At 29.4% G+C, this 11,110-nt stretch overlaps 1 pseudogene across 1 annotated transcript in view; it reads right to left on the bottom strand.

Moving 5' to 3' along the window:
* Positions 1 to 3,091: 3,091 nt before the first annotated feature.
* LOC148311962 (uncharacterized) overlaps positions 3,092 to 11,110 on the bottom strand; it is a 36,036-nt pseudogene continuing 28,017 nt past the window's right edge. Inside the window, exon 11 of the transcript XR_015839330.1 lies at positions 3,092 to 3,267. The product of XR_015839330.1 is annotated as an uncharacterized LOC148311962 (transcript). The remainder of the gene's footprint in view (positions 3,268 to 11,110) is intronic.

Genomic DNA, 11,110 nt, shown 5'->3' with positions numbered 1-11,110 from the left:
ATATATATATATATTTATATATATAAACATATATATATATATATATATATATATATATATATATATATATATATATATATATATATATATATATATATATATACATATTTATATATATATATATATATATATATATATATATATATATATATATATATATATATATATATATATATACATACATAAAATGCATACCAAGTGCTACCAAAATTGACATCAATAATATTTATTTTAAAACGTTTAAGAAAAATATTTTTGTTTTGATTTTTGATGAAGTAATGTAAGTAATAATATCATATCAAAAACAGTTATACTTACTTAAACGACAGGTTTTTTAATATTATTTTTATTTTCATTTTTATTTATTATGTTGTTATTTTTGTAAATATTGTTTTGATTTTCCAAAAAAGAAATAAATTTAAAACAAGACTATCATTATCATTGACTTCTGAGTAATTGTGTTCATACTGCGCATTTACACAAAAGTGTATGCGTAATTTTCTGATATTTATTATTTGATTTTACTTAGTTTGTAAGTTATTTGTTCCCTCATACACGGCTCATTTTTTTGAACAATCATAGAAGATGAAGAAATTGTGAATGATTAATATCGAGTATTAATCAAGCATATTCAAGAGTATTGAACTTGTTTATTGTCAATTATTAGAAGGGATTTATTTAATTTTACCGAGGTATAAGGTTACGACTTCACAATGAAATACAAAGACATTTCATTTGAAAAATCAATCTCAATACTTTGGTGGGAATAAAATATATTAATACCTACAGGTTGTCACATTTTTTATTTTTAAAATTTATTTTTAATTTTAAATTTATGCTGCTTTAAGTTTTAGTTTGTTTCTTTTTCAATTTATCATCCATACCCGATGGTGCATATGGCACTGCATCATCTAAACGCAGTTATCTTGATCGTTAACACGTGAAAGAAAGGTGATGACCCCTCAGCTTCAGGTACCAGTCAAGGGTAATATTGAATAAATATTAGAGTGAAAAAATCACTTAATTTATTACTTATATCCCTGAGAATCGAACCCGGGACCTCCAGCATGGTAACCGAGCGTGCTGACTATTACACTACGGAGGCGGACAAAAGTAATATATATGATGTGCAAACCAGGTTGAGCATAGGGGAAAGTTTGTGTCAATAAAATGCCTTAAAAAGAGGAAACAATTGTCACAATTTTTTGTTATGTTAAAAAAATGTACTTCACATTTAAGAAGATTCAAATCACTGGTTTTTTAAAAATATTTTTGTACATTAAAAAAAATACTGGAGACAAATTTTATAGATTTAGCGTTATTCGGATATTTAATAAAAGCAGTGTTCCCTTGCACAACAATTTGTAAACCAACCATCACACCGCTTCTTTGCAGGGGTAGGCAGAGAAAATAGAACGCCACACCACTTTGTATTTGCAAACATTCTTCGCCTCCTCGCATTCACGCGTCTCCTTATACATACTCTTACCGCTTTTTTTGAATATGACAAACTTGATCGTGCCAAGTTGTTTTCGGTGTTTCTCTGCTCCTTTTTCCAACTGCCAGCTTTCACTTCATAAATTTGTTTTACCGTTCTTTCATCACTCATTCGTTCCACATATCCAAACACCTTTTTAACTTAATTTTGCAAATAATTTTTTTGTTTAATCTTAATAATGTTTAAGGGTCAACGATTGTTTTTATACACCCTGTTTTATATTTCATAAAAAAATCCTAATCCTACAAAAGGCAACCCACGCAGTTGATTAGAGATTGTTGGTCCTTGACATTATATTGTTTTCAATGTTATGAACTTTTAACAGTAGTCAGCACCACCTACCTATATATTAATTCATCAAATTATTTAATGTTTCAAAAAACATTACTAAAAAAATTCCAGATTTGTAAAGATTAATATTATTAATTATTTTTCATCACAACATTTTGAGTGTGTCCAAATACTTGTTCACAAAATCTGGATTACCTCCAATTACAGGAGTTACTTTCATATTATTTTTTGACATCTCATCAAAGATGAAGAAGAATATGGACCTCACATAGTAATAAAAGAGTTGCTGCTTAATAAAAAGCTTCTTTACATCTCACCATTAGATGTCTCTAGTGAAGTTCTAGTGATTCAAGAACAAAGTTTCTAAATTGGTTCATATATACAGAACTTCCAAGAATTTGAGTAGTGTGGATGTCAATATTGAGTAGAATTGGTGAATGTTACACGTGTGTTAAGTGATCACTTAAACTAGCCTATGACGGTCATCAGCTCTGTAAATGCCCAGACTTCCATATTCTTCTTCATCTTTGAAGAGATGTCAAAATAAAAATATATTTATTTTTCTGACTTATTTTAATTCTTTTTTAATTAATGTTATACTTAGAAAATACTAATGGTATTTACTAAGTATAACATTGATAGTGGTATTTACTAAGTAAAATATTAATTTTAAAAATGGATAGATTTTACCACAAAGTGACTGCCGAATAAATTGATGAAATAATTGTATTTTTTCTTGAATGTTTTCCGCAGATACTTTGTGACACATTTTATAATATTTTTATAAAATTAATTAAATTTGTTTTCTCCACTTTTTTTCATCAATACAATTCAACCTTCCGGTTTCGACAATACCTTGTCATCATCAGGGTTTATTTTAAATCAAAAACATTAAAATACTCTCACCAAAAACTTCCATACACTCCATAAAAATTCAAAATGCTATTTTTATTATTCATTGTATAGCAACCCCAAATAACAACTAATGGAATCACCCAGAAAACAATACGAAGCTGCGTACGCATACATAAAGTGGAGAATACACAAAAACCTACTGTGCAGAAATTTTAGAAACAGAAATTGGAAAAATATCAAAAATAGGACTGTTACTTAAATATAATTGATTATTAATAATATTAAAATTTTATTTTATGGCTTTTTTAATTTCCAAAATCTCTAAATTATGCAATGAGTTTACTTTTTTACTAGATGATGGCAATGTATTGTTGAAACCGGTAGGTTGAATTGTATTAATAAAAAAGTGGTGAAAACAAAGTTTTATATGGAAATTGTTATTCTTTTTCATGTATCCTGCCGGTTCTCCCCGACGCTGATCACTCGGGAGAAACCTTGTCTGTCCTGGGCAGCAGGAAACAGCTCCTCCAGACCTCTCATCCCGGTCCACTCTGGGATGTTCCGAAGCCAGGAAAGCTGCCTTCTTCCAACCCCTCTGCGACCCTCAATCGTCTCTTTTATGACTAGTTGTAGGATAGAATACTTTTCACCTCTCATTATGTGACCAAAAAAATGAAGTTTTATATTATTTTTTGACATCTCATCAAAGATGAAGAAGAATATGGAAGTCTGGACATTTACAGGGCTGACGACCGTAATAGCCTGGTTTAAGTGATCATTTTACACATTTTTTTGTCAAAAAATAATATGAAAATAACTCCTGTGATTAGAGATAATCTAGATTTTGTGAACAAGTATTTGAACACACTCAAAATATTATTTTTTGACATCTCATCAAAAATGAAGAAGAATATGGAAGTTTGGGCATTTACGGGGCTGACGACCGTCATAAGCTGGTTTAAGTGATCACTTTACACACGTGTTACATTCACCAATTCTTTCCATTATTCACAACTACACTACTCGAATTCCTCATATATATGAACCAATTTAAAAAACAAAGTTCATAGTTTAACAAAGCTATATATATAGAAATGGACCAATTTAGAAACCTTGTTCTTAAATCACTAGACCTTCACTCAAAATGTTGTAAATACGAAGTTTTAGTTTCTGATTAATAATTATTTGTAAAAGCACATAAATTGGAGAAATACATAAATAAATATGAATTTTCTCATAATTATACGGAAAGAAATCCAATTCCGTTTGTGATAATACTTTTAATTATTTGATTCATTATTTTCATGCCTACCCATGCGTTAATATCTTTTCTACGTACGTGATTTATTTGACTGCTAATATAAATTTATACAGTCCGCCTCTGTGGTGTAGTGATGAGCGCGTTTAGTGCGTGCTGGAGGCACCGGGTTCGATTCCTAGGGGGGTTAAAATAAAAATAAGCGTTTTTTTCTTTACCACATTTTGAGTGTGTCCTTACAACTTACAAAATCTGGATAGTCTCTAATTACAGGAGTTATTTTCATATTATTTTTTGACATCTAAATCAAAGATGACAAAGAATATAGAAGTCCGAGCATTTACGGAGCTGACGACCGTCATAGGCTGGTTTATGTTATCACTTTACACACGTGTAACAATCACTAATTCCACCCATTATTAACAACCACACTCCTCAAATTCTTGGAAATTCTATATGTATATATATATATATATATATATATATATATATATATATATATATATATATATATATATATATATATATATATATATATATATATATATATATATATATATATAAACCATCATTGAAACATAATTCTTGAATCACTAGGACTTCACTAGAGACATCTATTGGGGAGATGAAAAGAAGCTTCTTATTACGCAAGTTAATGTCAAAACGATGCAGTGCATTATGCACCATTGGGTGATTAACCATTGGGTGATTAGAGATAAGGGTTATAATAAAAAGAATATAATTTTAAGTTCTCTTTAATAATACATAAAAGGGGTACCTTAAACTGAAATCAATTAAAGCATTATCAGTGAGTGGTTATCCACTAATACTATTAAAATTTTTGTAAAAAAATAAATAAGTAAATATTATTTTCTTAAATGAAATATTTAACCTCAATATAAGGGTCTCACTACACGGCCTTGCGGTTTTCAGCCAAAAAGCCTGAGAACGAAATGTGTAAAAAGATACGTAAATAATTAGGTTTGACTTAGACAATGACCTCAAACTTACGTAGAAACAAAGAAAACTACGTTTTATTCAATCTATGAGATAATCACACCTTTTTTCGTCCGAGTTACGTTTTTGGTCCATTCAAAAAATGAAGCATGTCGTAACAACATCGGAAAAAAACATTTAGTGGGCGGTAAATAATCGGTAGTGAACGGTCATTGTTATAATGATTGATATACTAGTATTTTTGAATTTATAATACGTCATAATGTGTTATCATTTGTATTTATTACTGATAAAAAATAATTTTATATAAAAGTGAGAATTTAATAATTCGACATCTCAACAAAGCATAACAATTAGGAACTTAAATACTAGTGATGAAAAGATAACAGGTCACGTTTTAAGCTCCTTAAAACTATTGATGTATCGTCTCAAATTGAGACGCCTACAATATGAATTGAATTATTGTGAAATATGATAACATATGTATATAAATACATCGTTTGTGGTTTGAAGCCTGCAAATAGTACTTAGAGGAATGTGGGAACTTGAATAATAGTAATGAAAAGTAAATAATATTCTCAACATTTTGAGTGTATCCAAATATTTCTTAATTCAAAAATCATTTTTTATATTTCAACATGAATACAAATCAAAGGGTCTCTGCTTCATAAGGCCTCTTTATATCTTATGAAAGATGGATGATGTGAACTCAATCATAGAACGTCATGTCATATATCCATGACTTTCATTAGTGTATTTTTCACAAAATTCCGGTAGTGTGGTTTTCAATCATGAATAGAATGATACACACATTATATAAATAATATGTTATAATTTTTTTTATAAAAGAGAGATATTTGTGTTTTTATCATTTACAAAATTACATCAATTTCGTACTATTTTTGTGAGCCTAAGTGGCTCATTATTAAAACTGGTATTCAATTGTAATTATAATTACATAAATAATAATTTAATATTTATACAAAAGAGAGATATATGTGTTTTTATTATATACAAAATTACATCAATTTCGTACTATTTTTGTGAGCCTAAGTGGCTCATTATTAAAACTGGTATTCAATTGTAATTATAATTATATAAATAATAATTTAATATTTTTACAAAAGAGAGATATATGTGTTTTTATTATATGCAAAATTACATCAATTTCGTACTATTTTTGTGAGCCTAAGTGGCTCATTATAAAAAAAACAGGCATTTAATTGTAATTATAATTATATTAAAAATAATTATTATTATATTACTTTTTATAAAAGAGAAATATTTGTTGTTTTTTTATTATTCACAAAAATACCTGAATTTAATACTATTTTTGTGAGCCTAAGCGGCTCATTATTAATATTTTGTATTTAATTGTGATAGAGTGGGTTCGAACCCAGAATCTCTACTACAATATTAATAAATAGAATATTTTTTGTATGAAATTATGTTCACCGTTTGTATTTTGAAGCTTACACATAATTGCACTTTCAACAATATAGGAACTTAAATAATAGTAATGAAAAGTTAATAGGATTCCTTTTAAAAAGATAAACTCCTTAATAACCTATAATACGTGCTTGAACGCAGTAAACTGATCTATAATTACTTGTCTGATTTTTCCTTGTAATCGCTCTGTATAAACGTTATTAATGATAACTTTAGCGAGCTTATCCGGGTATTGTTATATACGTATAGTTCATATGTTATATTAAACAAACTATTACACATCTCGCCTTTTTTGCCTGATCTTTGTTGAGTTTACCGATCGCTCAAGGTTGGAAATTTAATGGAATCAGCACATCATCATGATCAGGCTTTAATGATTATTGTGACCCTTCAATTTATACACCGCACACGACTTTTGCCATTTTGGAGATGATTGCAGACGGAACCGGAAATTAAAATCCGGATTAATTAGCCCAAAGAAGTGAGACTTCATTTCTTTACCACAAATGATCATTATTTTGAATGATTTTTTTAAATAAGTTTATAAAACGATTCAAGTATTATAATGCACATGAAATCGTCATCAGTATTTATCAACACATCCCGCAGTCATTGGCGTCCATAGTATTTTTTATCAGAGAATGCATAAGGAAAAAAACGTATTATTCTTTTTTTATTCTAACCCTTATCCACAATGCACGCAAGACACTGATGCTCTTACGTAAAAAAGTATGTAAATTAAATACTATTTTTATAAAAAAAAAAACATAAACAAAAAATACTTGTTAAGAACTCATGAATAACTGGGTTTGTAAAAATTTAAGTTGGTAAGTATACTTTATGTTACAATAGAACTAGAAAGATTTTCTTCAAACCCTTATTTACACCCATTGATGCAGTATTATCTTGCTCGTTAATTCCATAAAGTAAAACTGATCAGTCCAGTGCTAAGCAATGTCGCAACCAGCATAGTCTAGCAAGCGGATTGTAGATTTGTATCTCCTAGAAACCAGTCACTTACTTAGAGCAACCTAGAAATGCTTGATTATAATAAACCAATCCGTAATAAGTCTGCCTCCGTTATGGCTGGAGGTCCCTGATTCGATTGCCAGGATAAGTAAAGATCAAGATAACACTGCGTCAATATGAGGTAGTGATTTACGCACCATTGGGTAAGGATAAGGATAAGAAGAATAACAAACCAAAGTCAAAACATCTTCCACGAACTTAGTACATAACAACATATTTATTTAAATATTTTTTTTTTTTTTACATCTCATCAAAGATGAAGAAGAATATGGAAGTCTGGGCATTTACGGGGCTGACGACCGTCATAGGCTGGATTAAGTGATCACTTTACACACGTGTAACATTCACCAATTCTACCCATTATTGACAACCACACTACTCAAATTCTTGGAAGTTCTTTTTACATGAACCAATTTAGAAACCTTGTTCTTGAATCACTAGAACTTCACTAGAGACATCTATTGGTGAGATGTAAAGAAGCTTTTTACTAAGCAGAAACTCTTATATTAGTATGTGAGGTCCGAATCCTGGATTATAATCACACACATGAGAAACGCCAGAAAATACCATTTTCATTTTTATTATTTAACCTTATAATTTGACCAGATAATTTATTTACAACATTTTGAGTGTGTCCAAATACTTGTTCACAAAATCTGGATTATCTCTAATTACAGAAGTTATTATAAATAAATAACTCCTGTAATTGGAGATAATCCAGATTTTGTGAACAAGTATTTGGACACACTCAAAATGTTGTAAATATATTTATTTAAATTGATTCAACTATGGTTGACCCTATATATGAACCTTGATCTCATAGAAATAATGTCAGATACAAATCATAATTATTATTATTAAGTCTGAATAAACTTAATAAAGAAAATTTTACGATATACGTAGAAAGTAAAAGTTAAATTAGGTGAAAGTAGTAACAGGCGTTTAAATGTGTATTCTTCTCGGAAATAAATTAATATCAGATTTTTCAATACTTTGTACTATCTCGAGGCAACCAAAGTTAACAATGGCCTTAGTTTTTCCTAGTCATTGTTTTGTAAATTACGCCTAACGTAACGTCAAATAAAAGTCGCTAATTGAACAATAAAAATTGGATTACACACGTTTTCAATGCACTCCGTATTTTTAATAACATCATCTAAAACATAAATATATTAAGAAATATTACAACTTAGATTTTTTACCGTTATGTAACACTCTCTCTTAATCACGTCGATTCTGATTTTCCTACATATAAAAACTAACTAGCTAACTAACCATCACGCCGCTTCCCGCAGGGGTAGGCAGAAAGAATAGAACGCCACACCACTCTGTCTTTGCAAACATTCTTCGCCTCTTCCACATTCATACATCTCCTCATACATACCCGCCGATTGTAACGACTCCTAACCTGACCACTTTCAAGTATTTGGCATACCTGATCGTGCCATGTTCCTACATATAAATCACAAATATACATTTTTTTTAACCCTTGTTATGTTAAAAATAATTACATTGAAGCCCAGTTTTCAATAAATCGTAACGTAATTTTCATTACACCCAGGTAACATTTGAAGCACAAATTGATTTTTTTCTTCTTAACACACCGTTTTTGTATTGAAAAATAAGACTTTCTTCAAAATAAATATATGGTTTTGAAAAAAAAAGAGTAATTGAAAGATAAGGAGTTAAAAAAATAATATATTTTCTCAAAAAACACAAATATATTCAAAATACATATATTCTAAAAAAACTGGGATCTCACCTTTAATTATTCTTTTTTTTCAGAACCATATATTTATTTCGAAAAAAAAATTATGTTTTTCATTTCTGAAATGGTGACTTAAAAAAAATCAATTAAGTTAATAATTAAATGTTACCTGGGTTTAATGAAAATAAATTTGCAGACTATCGAATATCTCGCCTTAAAAATAACTATAAAGCTTGTTACAAAATGACTACCGAACCTTTTAATAAATCACCTGCAGTATGTAATATTATGTGATATATGAGTTTTTCAAAGCTGAAAAGACGGATAATAAATCTATGTGGGTGGATATATTCGTAAGACTGAAAGATCGGGCATTTCAAGATAAACGTGAGAAAATATTGTAAATATTAGTACACTGAGTTCTTTATAGATGCATTTGTGGTAATAGTTGATACTGTTGCATTTGCAATATGCCCTTAAACACTTTTAACATTATCTTTATAAAATTAATTATTTTTGATGTCACCACTTTTTTAAAAGTGGTGAAAACAAAGTTTTAATTAATTTTATAAAGATATTATAATGTGCCACAAAGTATTTGCGGAAATTATTCCAGAAACTATTAACTTTAACACACATACATATATCAAGGCATATACTTGTATATTGTGTGAAAAAATGGTAGATTGGTTTTGTTGCATAAAAATCAATAAGTAATTAAACCGCAGGGGTAGGCAGAGATAATAGAATGCCGCACCAAACTGTGTTTGCAAAAAAAAATCCTCTTCCACATTCAAGCATCTCCTCAAACATACCTGCCGATTATTTTAACTCTTAATCCAACCGCGTTCAATCTTTAATTGTTAACTTTATTAATAGCATTTCTTTTAATACTATGAGACCATAGACGAATGCATCTATACACATTTATAAAGACGCCCATTTTATTTCTTAAGATATCCAGGGCTTGTGTCCTAATTTTTGGGTTTACTAGATTTTAAAAAAAATGTAATGGTAGTTTTTGTGAGTACTTTGTTTGACCTTTTTAACGCTATTATTCCAAAACCGTACTAAAAAAATCGTGTAAAACGGGAGCTCAGTTTCAACGAAATCATGTTTGAAACGCTCTCATTCATGTCACTTTAATAGCACAAATCAGGGGAAAATGAACTACTGACGCGACACTAGTAATGTATTCACTTCATAACTCAAATAAATCATGAATAATTCAACAATAAAATAAAATGCCCTCATATTCGCTAATGGCCGGAGAGACAATATTTTTTTGTGTCAATTAGTATGCAAAAGACGAATCCATAATTCACTGACATGTATTAAGAGTGGAGTCCTTAAAATACCTTAATTTAAATTAAATTAAGGTATTTTAACATTAATTTAAGTTAACTTGTATGTTATATTACAAATACCATGTATGGGTAATAATACTGGTCAACAATTTACAACTTTTATTTTGTAACTTGCATGAAAATACCTAATCTTTATGCACTTGGCAAAGCTGAATGCAAAAACGAAAAAAAAATGTAGCACGTCAGATTTTTAAAATATGGATATTTTAACTAACTAACTAACCATCACGCCGCTTCCCCGCAGGGGTAGGCAGAGAGAATCGAACGCCACACCACTCTGTCTTTGAAAACATTCTTTGCCTCTTCTACATTCATGCATCTCCTCATACATACCCGACGATTATTACGACTCCTGACCCGGCCGCTTTCAAGTATTTGACATACCTGATTGTGCCAAGTTTTCCTCGGTCGTCCTCTGCTTCTTTATCCAACTACATTCGCCTCATAAATTTGTTTAACCGTTCTTTCTTCACTCATACGCTCCACATGTCCAAACCATCTCAACACACCTTTCTTAATTTTATCGATAATGCTTATCTCTTATCTTATTATTTTTATATAAATATATATACACATACAATGCTATCGTATTCAATATTAATAAGTTAATATATTTCGCTATTACTCCATAATTATCAATACTTTTTTTGAATCCCTTAGACCTTAGACTTAAACATGTCTAGATACCAACCACTATT

The sequence above is a fragment of the Brachycentrus maculatus genome, unplaced genomic scaffold (genome assembly GCF_059751285.1).
Source record: "Brachycentrus maculatus isolate JH-2025_06_01 unplaced genomic scaffold, ASM5975128v1 h1tg000055l, whole genome shotgun sequence".
In the NCBI taxonomy this organism is placed as follows: Eukaryota; Metazoa; Arthropoda; class Insecta; order Trichoptera; family Brachycentridae; genus Brachycentrus; species Brachycentrus maculatus.
This window is presented reverse-complemented; position numbering and strand designations above follow the sequence as displayed.